At 43.4% G+C, this 12972-nt stretch overlaps 1 protein-coding gene across 3 annotated transcripts in view; it reads left to right on the top strand.

Moving 5' to 3' along the window:
• The first annotated feature begins 5767 nt into the window (after nt 1–5767).
• Thsd1 (thrombospondin type 1 domain containing 1) overlaps nt 5768–12972 on the top strand; it is a 30001-nt gene continuing 22796 nt past the window's right edge. For 2 of the 3 annotated variants that reach the window (XM_038326936.1, XM_038326932.1), the window contains exon 1: nt 5768–5886. The gene's annotated coding sequence lies outside the window, so the exon portion shown is untranslated. Of the gene's footprint in view, nt 5887–6052; nt 6148–12972 lie in introns of those variants that run through there. The other variant, XM_038326934.1, reaches the window with a different exon arrangement.

Below are 12972 nucleotides of genomic sequence, written 5' to 3'. Positions count from 1 at the left end.
AGATATAGTTGGGTTTATGTAAATTTGTTGTAAATCCTTCCCTTAGGAGAGACCCAGAGTGCAAGCTTAACAAAGACAGGCTTTCCTGTTCATGGTCTGTTCCCCAGAGTCCGGAACAGGGTTTGGCACACAGTAAGCATTCAGTAAATGTTTACTGAATAAATTGTGTCTGTCTATATAGCTAACCATCCATCCATCCATCCATCCATCCACACACACACACACACACACGCACACACACACACGCACTCTTATTGATAACTAGGCTTCACTTCACCTTACTTAAACTCTCATTCAGTTTAGTTAAAAAGACTTTTCTAGAATACATAGGGATTTTACATAAGAAACTCTGAGAAGAAAGTAACAGGAGTGAACCATCACACCTGATTGAAGGAACCATCTAAACTGTTTGTAGTTTCTATTTTTATTAACCCTACGAGAACTCCATACAATGTATTTTGATCCTAATCACCCACTTCTACTCCCAGATCCATCTGCTCCTCTCCTTCACTACCCACGCATATTTCTCTCCTCTCTTAAAACCCATGAAGTAGTTTCTGCTCCCCATATACTCCTGGATATTTGTGGGCCATAAGGAGCCACGCCCTTAAGGAAAACTGACTCCTCCCAGCAGCTGTAGGTTGCCAACAGCTCCCTTCCTAGCAGGGGTGGGATTTCATGTCCATCTCCCACCTCCCTGCTGAAGGTTGGCTTGGGCTTGTGCAGGTCTGGTGCATACCGACTCAACGGCCGTGAACTCCTGTGTGCACTAACTGCCCTGCTTTCCAGAGAGCACTGCCCTAGCCATCCGCTGCCTCCGACGGTTCCAGTCTTCCAGCCGCCCTTCTGCTGGGACCCTACACACAGTCTTGGGAGGAGGAGATGTGATCCAGATGTCACGTTTAGGCTGAGAAGTCCACGCTCTCTTAGTCTCTGCTCCTTGACAGGCGTGGGTTTTTAATTGTTATCTACTTTAAATAGAAGCTTCTCTGGTGAAGGTTGAGCGCTGTGCTAATCTGTGGTTACAGTGATAAGTCATTAGCTCTGTTTTAATACTGTGTCCACGAGTACAGGAACAGTGTGATGGTAGGTTCTCAGCCCTGATCAGAGGGCCACGTATGGGTTTCAACTTACACAGCAGGCCTTAAAATTAATCAGAAAGTGATTGGTTACTCCCGTGACATTTGTGCCACTATTGTAAGAGTGGACATGTCTTTCCAGGCCAATAATTGTTACAGTTCTCAAGGTTCGCAGGAGGGAAAGATTGGCAATTCCTTTTCTCCTCAGGTAGCATGCACACACCCTTCCCGTGTTACAGAAATAGAGATGGAACTTCCGAGTTCCAGCTTGATTTCTATGTCCTATGATTCAGGTGTGTGGCAACCATCATGGAACAACAAATGAAAACCCTGGTGCCAAGAATGGCTTTCCTTTTTTGGAGCTGTTGGCCAGTGAGGTAGCATTGACCCCCAAACATTATGGACTGTTGTTAGTGCTCTTGGTTAGTCTCTGGAGTCCTCTGTTTTGATGCTAAGCTCCGGAGGCTTTGTACAAGACTTGGATAAAGACAACCCAGTCTCAAAAGACAGAAATTGTCAGTAAGTAGAAGAGGCAGGGCTGAGTGCAAAGAGGTCCTTGTTGCTGGCCTGTGCCTTGGTCTGCCTAGACTTCCTTTCCTTACTGACTTCCGCTCACCCACAATAACCTAAGTCATCCCACACCTGTCCCATCCCACCTGCCCTAGAAAAACCTGTTTGCTGTAGAGAGCGCTCTGTTTTAAAGCCTGTGAAAGTTACTGTCTGCCTCACGTGTTTCATTATATTTTGTCTTGTAATTTTAACTCTTGCTTTGAGGCCACAAGAAAATGCTGACTTTCTTTAAGTTCAGAGTTGGTCCGTCGCCACATCCTATGTGGCTTGCGTAAGACTCCAGGGTCAGGTAGGGAGGGAATGAAGAAAGAACAGACAGACACATGCAGATAACGCGTACAAAGCGACGGTATACACCTACACAGACAGCATGTGGAATGAAGCTGGATCAGGTGGGGCTCTCTAACCACAGCACGCTTGTTTTTCTTTAGGTTTATGGTTTTAATCTGTTGATTTACAGGCAAATAGTCGGGCTGTGGTTTGACAAATACAGTGGACAAATACAATTACCTAGCAACGAAAAAAGAACATGCCACTGACCCAAGAGCTCCATGAACTGATCTCAGGACAACAGTGTTGAGTAGCGGGACCCATTCATTCATGGCTATCCCAGGGCACATGTGGCCCATAGACTGAGGTTAGACATGATGTGCCTGTTGGCGAAACTCCTCAAAGAATTGTCTGGTTCTGTTTATACCCTTCTCACAAGGTTTTTTCCTAACAGTTTGAGGCATAACTGATACCCAGTACGCTGCCCAATGTAGAGTATGAAATTTGTTGTTTTGAACTAGTCATGCATATAACTAGGAAGCCATATTGTAGTTACTCCCAAAGATTTTTCTTGTGCTACTTTATTCTCTGCCTTGTGGCCACCCTTCCCCTCCTCATCCCATGTTCACACCAACCATTGATCTCTTTCTGTCGCTATTACAGGAGTCTGCATTTTGAAAAGTTTTCTATAAATGGGATCATAAGTTTGACTCGATTTTTGTCTTGTTCTTGTTACTCAAATCACCATCCTGCAGTCAGTCCATGGAGAACTCAAGTCAGTCCCATATTCCTTTTTGTTGCTGGCTAACAGGCCCCTGTATGGGCCATACCACGAACCACAGCATGTTTACTAACACGGGGAGGATTTGCCAGTCTCTAGTCTCATCTCTGCAGGTGAAGTCTCGGGCCTTAAACTCAGGAGGAAACTGCAATTGCTAGTCTTTGCACACACTAACCAGTCATTCATAAATACTCATATTCGGGCTCCCAAGGAAAACTTTGCCATTCCTCTTGATCCTGACTCATAATGGGCAACAGCTTTGCCAATTTATGGCAGGCCAGTCAGCTTTGGAGTCTTCCACAGGCTGTGCCCATGCCAAAACACACACTCAGGACTTCCCTGCTCACAGCATACAGTCAGCATGTAGTAATTCCTTTAAATCCTTACTGCCCTAAATCATTCAACGTACACAGTGTGTTTCTAATTGAGTGCTAACTTCACTAAACGCCTTTTGGCATAACAGTCCCCTCCTTCCAGGAGACTTCTCAACCAGCTCAGCCTGTCTGAAATCTGCCTGTCTTACTCGAATTCTAAGCTATGAGCCATAGGTCTTAGAATGTAGGAGGCACTCCTGAAAAGTCAGAGTGCACACATGTAGGATCTTGCATTCACAAGCTGTTGTTAGAGTATGAAAATTGGGTCATTTATGTTCTTATTTATGTCCTGATGTGAAATCACCGAGTTATGGTTTCCAGACCATTGCTTATTAAAATAAAGAACATTGTATACAGATGGTTATTAAGTGTATATAGAAGAGCTGCTGACTCAGAAAGAGTTCAGTGAGCTGGAGTTAGAACCCTGGGCCTTGCGTGTGCTGAGCTGGGTGCTCTTTCACCGAGCAGCATTCCCAGCCAGAAGTCAGTGCTTGTTAAAAGCCGGGTTGAGTTCAGTCCAGAGATCATCCCATTGCCCTTCAAGATTTTCCTTCCTCTTATATTGCCTTTATTTCAGATTTTATCTTATTTTTCTAATAAAGACAGTAATGCAGTGTCTTAGCTGGGGTTTCTGTTGCTGTGATAAAACACTGTGACCAAAAGCAAGCTGGGGAGAGAAGGCTGATTTCAATACAGTCCACCACTGAGGGGAGTCAGGGCAGCAACCGGGAGGCAGGAGCTGATTGATGCAGAGGCCATGGAGGGGTGCTGGCTTGCTCCCCATGGCTTGCTCACCCTTCTTTCTTTTTTTTTTTTTTTTTTTTTTTTTTTTTTTTTGGTTTTTCGAGACAGGGTTTCTCTGCAGCTTTTTCAGAGCCTGTCCTGGAACTAGCTCTTGTAGACCAGGCTGGCCTCGAACTCACAGAGATCCGCCTGTCTCTGCCTCCCGAGTGCTGGGATTAAAGGCGTGCGCCACCACCGCCCAGCTTTCAACCTGCTTTCTTAAAGAACCCGGGACCACCAGACCAGGGGTGGCACTGCCCACCATAGGCTGGGCCCTCCTCCATCAAATACTAATTAAGAAAGTGCCCTACAGGCTTGCCTACAGCTGATTTTGTGAAGGCATTTTTAAAATCAGCATTCCCTCTCAGATGACTCTAGCTTGTATCAAACTGACATAAAACTAGGCAGGACAATCAGTTTGTCATGAACTATAACTAATATAAGAATAGCAAAACATTTCAGTAAAATGCATGGAAGATCTAAGTCACACCCAAAGGGTGATAATTTTTTTCTTTTTCTTTTTGCAAGAGTGTATTTGGAAAGGTTAATACATAACAAGGTACCTTTTTGCTTTTATATCCCTTTTATAGCAGAGAAAAGGTGGAATCAGCAGGCTTGGCAGGAAGACTACCTGCTGAGCTATCACAGGTCCTCCATAGACCTTTGCTTTTTGTTCTCTAAACCAAGACTACCAGAGACTATATGGCATGCGTTTGAAAGGAATCCTAACTTGAGTTGAGGTATGGGTATTGAAGGAGAGAATTTTGACGGCAGTGAAAACTGAAGACAGCCCTGAAGCTTCCTTGCACACTTGGCTAATTAGTTCTTAGAAGAACTTGAATTCTGATTACTTTTAAGTGTGCTGTCTTTTAAGATCAACATTCGGCAAGTGACATATTTTAAAACATTCAGAAATTTAGGTAAAACTTATAAACAATATCTGCTTCCCCTCATCTGGTCACGTTTGCTAAGCAAGATCACCACTGATCCATGTTGCCATTCCCACCACCCACTCTCAGAGATACAGGGTCTCATTTATGTAGCCCAGGCTGACTAGGTACTTTAAATCCTCCTGCCTCAGTTTCCCCAGTTGCCGGGATTAGTCATGTGCACCACATCCAGTTGCAGGGGTTTGACAGCTGCACAGTAAGGTCATACAGTTCCGTCCTAACGTGCTGCACTCCTCCGGGATTTCCCGATACCGCTTGCTAGGTGCTGGCCCTCTGGAGGCTCTGCTCTTATCTGTATTACCATGAATTCTGTCTGGGACGTGGTTCATTTTATGTAAAAGAAAACTCACTGCCCGTCACCATGCGAAACTTATCCAATTCTTTTAGAAAGATAACATTTTCCGAATAGACTTTTTTAAATGTTTGTTTTTAATTTAATTAATACCAAGTTTGGCTCCAGAGAAAGAAAAGAGGGAATGCACTTTACCCGAAGTGTATTTTTTTTTTTTCTTGAAACTCCGGTGATATTTGGGGAAGCAAATTTTACGGATCACCCATTTTCCGAGAGAGAAAGAAGAGGGGAGAGGAGAGAGAGAGAAAGAGAGAGAGAGAGAGAGAGAGAGAGAGAGAGAGAGAGAGAGAGAGAGAGAGAGAGAGAGAGAGAGAGAGAGAGGAATATATGTTGCTGGCCCTTAAAGCAGGCAGTGAGAGGCGGGCTATGGCTGTTAAGTCTGTGCTGTGTGACCGTGCACGGGCGGCGACCACACCTCCTCACAGGGCTTCTGGACCCAGGGTTTCCTGCAAGTTTCCTGCCTGGTTGCTGGAGGGCAAGCTAGGGACAGGCAGGAAAGGAAGATGCTCTGCCCAGAAATGGGGGCAGGGCGGACCTCTTGCGTTTGACCCCCGCCCTCCGAGATCCCGCCTTGGGGCGTGGTCCCAGGCGGACCGGGAGGGTCCGGGAGGGTGCAGGGCGCAGGACGCGGGCGAGCAGCGGCGGGACGCGGGATGCTCGGCCAGCCTCGCCGTGCCCGCTGAGGCTCCCCACTCGTCTCCCCCGTGCCAGCCAGACCAGACCAGAGGTAAGGACCCCGAAGCACAGGTGGCCCACGACCGGGCGGGCACCTGGAGCGGGCGTGGCCGAGTGACGGGACTCACATAGGCTCAGAAGTGGAGTTCAGGTTTGGGACTTTTGGAAACTCGGCGTTGCGACATAAGTTTGTAGCTTCCCGAAAAAAAAATATTTCTGACAATCAGCAACGGCCGTCAATAACAAGCTTTATGCTGACTGACCACCACTGGACCGGGTTTCCACGAGTGAACTTGACTGGCACCTTAGGAAAGTAAGTAGATGGGAGAGCACAGCTTCGCGTGGAAGCAGCACCCGGCCGTCGGGAAATACCAAGCGCAGCCTTGGTATTTCCTCCTATCAAACCTTATTCCTAGAAATACACAGAAGCCTTGCTTGTAAAATCACTTGCTTCTCCTTTTATTCTTTGATAATGTCCCGTGAACGTTAGAGTAATTAATTTTCCTTTGTTGGAGGCTACGAAGCGTTTACTTAGCTAGTTTCTGGAAAAACTTGGCTTTAAGGGGAGGGGAAGCTCTTAGTCGCCGAGACTACCCACACTTTCTACCTCCTCCGCTAGTGCTTTTACAGTTTATCTGTAAACTTTTGTGTGTTCCCTCTTAGCCCCGAAGGTTCAAATCCAGGACCTCACACATGCTAGACAAGCACACTACTTAACTGAGCTAAAAACCCAGGCCATATACAAGTCTTTCAAACGTCTTGAAGATGTACCCAACTTTTTATTTTCTAAAAATGATTCTCACACCGAGTATTCTAGAATTGGGGACATGGTGAAAGTAAATAATTGCCCCCCGCAAAATTAGAGGCATATTATGATTATAATCATAATGCATCGTATGATGTACAGGTAGACTGGGTTCTTCTATAATTCCACCTCTGTTCATCTCTAAATACAGATCATTACACAAGTCTGTGTTTAACCGATCATCTTCATAAGCCAGAAAACATGATCACAGGATCAGTCGCTAGTGGAGTTTGAAAAGGGATATTATCTTGGAGAAGCAAGCCATCCCAGAAAGCTGACCTCATCTTTCCAGAGGTTGCTGCTGGGTGGGGTCTTATTATGTTGCCCAGGCTGGTCTCAGACTCCTAGGCTCAAGCCATCCTCCTGCCTCAGATTTTGAGGTAAGTATAGATGCTGGAGACTTTCACTGCGTCTTCTATAGTCTTCAGCCATGTTCCCCATCCAAATTCAAGGAAATGGTTAGATCAGATCTAGAGCTAGTTCCACTAAAGCAGAATTTTCATTTTGGTCTGTTGAGGAGGGAAGGGAACCCAATTATCTGCATAATAATTAAACTGCGAACCCCTGCTTCCCTTTCAGGAAGTGCAGCGTTTCCTTTGTTCAACCAGCTCTTACTGAACAAAAGCTAATAGAGACACACCAGTTTCCTTCCCACTGAACGGTGGCTTATTTCAGCCGGCCTGCTTAATTCTGTTTATTTCTTCCCTTACCAGAAGGTGTGCAGGATGTGTTTGAAATCTATACATGACGTGAGATAGAGATGTACCTCAATGGCAGAGTGCTTTCTTAGCATGGATGAGACCTTGGCTTCAGTCTATAGTACCACAAGAAAAAAAATGATCTATAAATAATAAGGAATTCTAAGCATTAAGAAAACACATAATTGGTTATGTTTAGTAGAACAGTTTGCTAGATTCTGGTACGAAAAAAACTACCTTTAAGCAGCCCGAAGTCTAGTATTTCTCTCAAAGTTAAGTATTGCTTCCTATAATTTGGTGTGCACCACGGTCCAGCAAGGTCTCCACTGCCCACCTAGGTGGTCTGTGAAGACTGCTGTACGACTCACCCATCTCCCGATGCATATCAGTAACGAGTGTTGGAAGACCGACAGGTGATGGTAGTTTTAATTTGTCTGTTTTCTTCTTCGACTCCCCAAACAAGAAAAGCAGGGCCACGCGGAGTTCACATTAAATTGTAATATACTGAATATATATTGTTTTTTCTCAATTTTCTAAAAAATTAAAAACATTTTCTTTTAGTGAAGATAGATTTTTTTTCATACAATGTATTCTGATTACAGTTTCCCCTCTCCCTGCTCCTCCCAGTTCCTCTCCGCCTTTCCTCCCATCCAGATCCACACCCTTTCTGTCTCTCATTTAAAAAACCAACAGGCAACTGAGGAATAAAAATAAAGTAAAATACAGTAAGATAAATAAAAACAAACATCAAAGTAGAGTATGACCAAATAACCAGATGTAAGAAGAACCAAAGAAAAAGCACAAGAAACACATCTAGACTCAGACACACAAAAGTTGGCACACACGGGAATCCCATCAAAACCCAAAACCAGAAGCCATAATATCTATGCAAAGGACCTGTAAAGTTAAAAAAAAAATATGTGCCTTGACAACATTATGAAACAACGAACCTCCGAAGATGTCGTTGAGTTCACTGTGTGTTGGCCGTCTACTGCTGGCATGGGGCCTGCCCTTAAGAGTGGTTTGTATCCCCAGTGAGACACCCTTGGAGAAAATTAATTTTTCATTTGCAAGTGGCTATCAAAGTAGATATGATTTCTGGGTTAGGGGTGAGGGCATGTATCTGTTTCTCTCAGCTCTAGGACCCCATTTGATGCAGATCTATGTAGGTCCTGTGCATGCTACTACAGTCTGTGTTCATATGGGTACCAGCCTGTTGTATTCAGAAGGCCTTGGTTCCTTGATGTCCCCCTTTTGGCTTTTACAGTTTTTCTGCCTCCCCTTCCTCGGTCTCTGAACCCTGAGGGGAGGGATTTGGTGGAAACATCCCATTTAGGGCGAGGTGTTCCAAGGTCTTTCCCTCAGTGCATAAAAGATAATTTTCTCATACAATATATTTTAATCATATTCCTTCTCCTCCCCAGCTTCTCTTGGAGCTTCCCGACTTTCCTCCCCAACCAACTTCATGGTCTCTCGTTTTGTCTCTCGAACAAACAAACCAAAACTCCAAAAAACAAAAATCAAAATAAACAAGCAAATAATCATTGACAAGAAAAAAAATAAAACAAAAAACACACAAAAGCCATGGAGTTCATTTGTGCTACTCCCGATCATGGGGCCAGCCCTAGAGTGTGGTTGGTATACCCAGTGACCCTCCATTGGAGGAAATGATCTCCCTGCTCTCAGCAGGTATTGTTAGGGGTGGGACTTCAAGCCCACTTCTGTCTGGTTTGAACTTGTGCAGGCCTTCAGATGATTTCACGGTCTCTGTGAGTTCATGTGTGCGTCAGCCCTGCTGTGTTTGCAAGACTATGTTTCCTTGGAGTCATCCATCACCTCAGGCTCTTACAATCTTCCTGCCTCCTCCTCCCCACAGATGCCTGAGCCTCGAGGGGAGGGGTTTGATGAGGACATCCCACTTAGGACTGAGTCCTCCGAAGTCTCTCACTCTGTTCAGTTGTGAGTCTCTGTGTTAATTCTCTGATGAGGGACTAGCAAGGTACTGACCTGTGGGATCAGTGGAAGCTAAGTTATTTCAATAGGGTCATTTTATTGCTATGTTCCTCCGCAGAGTAATAGGCTCTTCTGTAGGTTTCATGACCTATCTAGTCTCAGGCCATGTTGCATATGGGTTCCATGCCATAGAGGAGCCTTAAGTCTAGTTAGAGGTTTGTTACTCCCGTGTTCATGCCAGTATTGCACCAGTATTTCTTGCAGGCAGGTCACAGTTGTGAGTTGAAGGATTTATAGCTGGGAGATATTGATGATTGATGAATCTCCTCTAAGGGTGTTCATAGTACCTTCCAGCACCATAAACTCTAGACAGTAGAGGTGAAACTTTTAGTTAAGTACCAGCTTGAATCCTAGATGTTTAACAGCATATGTAAGTTGTGTCTTCCAGCAATAGGGCCTTATCTTCAGGTTGTGGAAAGCAACTTACAGCCTTGATAAAATCCTGTGATGTTTGCAAGACTCCATGGGACTCCTTTGGCCAACATCTCAGTAAAATGCAACAAATTCTTGGCATTGGGGATTTTACTTGGTGGCATAAGGTATCTAGGTGGACATTGTCCCCCCCCCCAGTAGATGGTGACTCCATTTAAATTCTTTCATATATATATATACACACACACACACACACATATACACACATGTGTGTGCGTTAAAAATATATATGTGAAAAAATATATATTTAAATTTCTTCCATATATATATGGAAGCATCTACAGTAGTAGGTTTCATATCATTTTTCAAAAGGCCCTGGCTTGTATCAAGTTGGCATAAACTAGCCAGCACAAGTCCTTTGGGTATACGCCCAGGAGTAGTATAGCTAGATCTTGTGTTGATAGCTCTGCGGCTTTTCAAGGAACCTCCGCACTGATTTCCACAGTGACTGTACCAGTTTGCATTCTCACCAGCAGCGACTGAGCGTTCCCCTTTCCCTGCATCCTTGCCAGCATGCGCTGCCATTTGTTTTTGTTAATCTTGGCCGTTCTCACTGAGATAAGATGAAATCTCAAAGTAGTTTTGATTTGCATTTTTTTTTTTTTTTTGGTTTTTTCGAGACAGGGTTTCCCTGTAGTTTCTAGAGCCTGTCCTGGAACTAGCTCTTGTAGATCAGGCTGGCCTCAAACTCAGAGATCCGCCTGCCTCTGCCTCCCAAGTGCTGGGATTAAAGGCGTGCGCCACCACTGCCTGGCTTGCATTTTTTTTTTGATGGTTAAGGATTTTCAAGCCACTTGTGTTTCATCTTTAGAGAACTTTCTGTTTCTGTAACCATTTTTTTAATGGGTTGTTTCCTTGCTGTTCAGTTTTTTGAGTTCTTTGAATATTCTAGATATGAACCATCTATAAGTTGTGTAATTGGTAAAGGTTTTCTGCAGTCCACTGCTTAGCTCCAATGATGGTGCCCTTTGCTGTTCAGAGTTTTAGTTATTATTAATTGTTGGTCTTCTGACTTTTGACAAAGAAACCAAAAATACACACTGGAAAAAAGACAGCATCTTCAACAAACAGTGCTGGACAAGCTGGATGGTTGCTTATTAAAGAATGCAAATAGATCCATATCTATCACTCAACTTCAAATGGATCAAAGACCTCAATAAAAGGCCTACATACCAGAAGAAAAGGTGGGGAATGGGCTTGAACTCACTGGTGCAGAACAGGATTATCTGAACAGGACGCTGATCGCACAGGCATGAAGACCAGAAATTAATAAATGGGACCCCAGAAGCTGAAAGGCTTCAGTATGGCAAAGGACACCATCAATCAGGCAAAGCAGCAGCCTGCAGAATGAGGAAAGAGCCTTACCAATTACACATCTCTACAGGGTTAGTATCTAGCATATATAAAGAACTTATACGAAACAACGCTGAATAAGAAAACAACCATATGAAAAATGAGGTACAGAACCAATCAGAGCTTTCTCTAAAGATGAAACACAATGACCAAGAAATACTTTAAAAACTGTTCAGCATCCTTAGTCATCAGGCTTCTCAGGAAGCTGGGAATTGATCCACCTCAAGATCCAGGGCGTACATACCTTACACAGAGAGACTTGCTCATCCATCTTAACTGCTGCTCTGTTCATAATGGCCAGAAATGGAAATAATCTAGATCTCCATCCACTGGTGACTGGATAAGGAAAATATGATATGTTTAAACAATGGGATATTATTGATCTATTAAAATATGAAATTATGAAATTTACAGGTAAATGGATGGGACCTCGGAAAAAAAATCATCCTGAGTAAGGTAACCCATCCATGAAAAGAGGACTGGCTTATGTTTTCTTCTGTGGAGAGGACAGCTTGTGAGCCTTTGAAATGAGGACTACAATCTGAATAACCACAGAAGATAGGTGCCTAGTGAGAGACCGGGGTGGGGGAAGAGAAGGTCACCCCAGAAGGGGAAGCAGAGGAGATTTTTGGAAAGTAGGAGAATCAAATATGGAGAGGGTGGGAGGAATATGTGGAGGGACAACAAAGAGTAAAGACTTTGGGAAAAGCCGAATGGAAACCTGAGACCACAGAAGCTCCCCAAAAACATACATGTGCAAGAGAAATCTAAATCGAGTCATCAAATAATAAGGGAGACAATGCCACAGCTAGACAGCTTATGCTACCAAAAAAAAAAAAAAAACCCTCAAGTGTTAGGAATGGGTTAAATGTTGTTGATCAACACAAAAGAAACTGTTTTTCTGTGAACTTTTGCTTTGTTTTGGCATTTTTAATATTATTGGTCTCGTGTGTTTGATTTGTTTTTTTTGTTTGTTTGTTTGTTTTTGTGGGTTTGTTTTTAGGGTTTTTTTTGAAAGAGAAAAAGAATATAAAGATAGGTGGATAGTCAGGTAGGGAGGATCTGGGAGGAGCTGGATGAGTAAAAACACGATCAAAGTACACGAAAGAATCCTTAATAAGAGAGAAAAACATGTTGGTTGTAATTTCTGTGCAGTCAAGTTCAGATGGTCCTTTGCTATGACTACAGTTCAAGCCTGTTCACCATCTTTCCTTCTGTAAGGTTCAAGTATTTGATCTTATGTTAAGGTCCTTGATCCGTTTCAAGTTATCCTGGGTTTTTTGTGTTTCCATGTTTAAGGCTTTTTTTCTTCAATTTTTTGTGAAGAATTATATTGTAATTTTGATGAGGATTGCATTGAATTAGTATGTTGCTTTTGATTGGGTGGCCATTTTCACTATATTGGTATTACCATGAGCATGGGAAGTCTTTTCATCTTCTGATATCATCCTCAATTTATTTCTTCAGTGTCTTAGAACTTTTATTATGTAAGCCCTTCACTTGCTTTGTTAGTTATCCCAAGATACTTTGTTTGGGGGAGGGGTTCAGTTGTGAAAGGTATTGTTTACTGGATTTCTTTCTCAATGTGTTTGTCATTTGTATATATATTTTATCAGTATATATTATTATATATAGTTATACATGTGCTGGCTAGTTTTATGTTGACTATACGCAAGCTAGAGTTATGTTGAAGAAAAGAACATGAGAAAAATGTCTCCATAAGATCCAGCTGTAAAGTATTTTCTTAGTGATTGTTGGAAGAGGGCCCAGCCCATTGTGGGTTTCATCATCCCTAGGCTGGTGGTCCTGGGTTCTATAAGAAAGGGTCTGAGCAAGC

The sequence above is a fragment of the Arvicola amphibius genome, chromosome 4, assembly GCF_903992535.2.
Source record: "Arvicola amphibius chromosome 4, mArvAmp1.2, whole genome shotgun sequence".
Classification (NCBI taxonomy): Eukaryota; Metazoa; Chordata; class Mammalia; order Rodentia; family Cricetidae; genus Arvicola; species Arvicola amphibius.
Note: the sequence above shows the minus strand (reverse complement) of the source record. Positions and strands in the feature narration are given on the sequence as shown.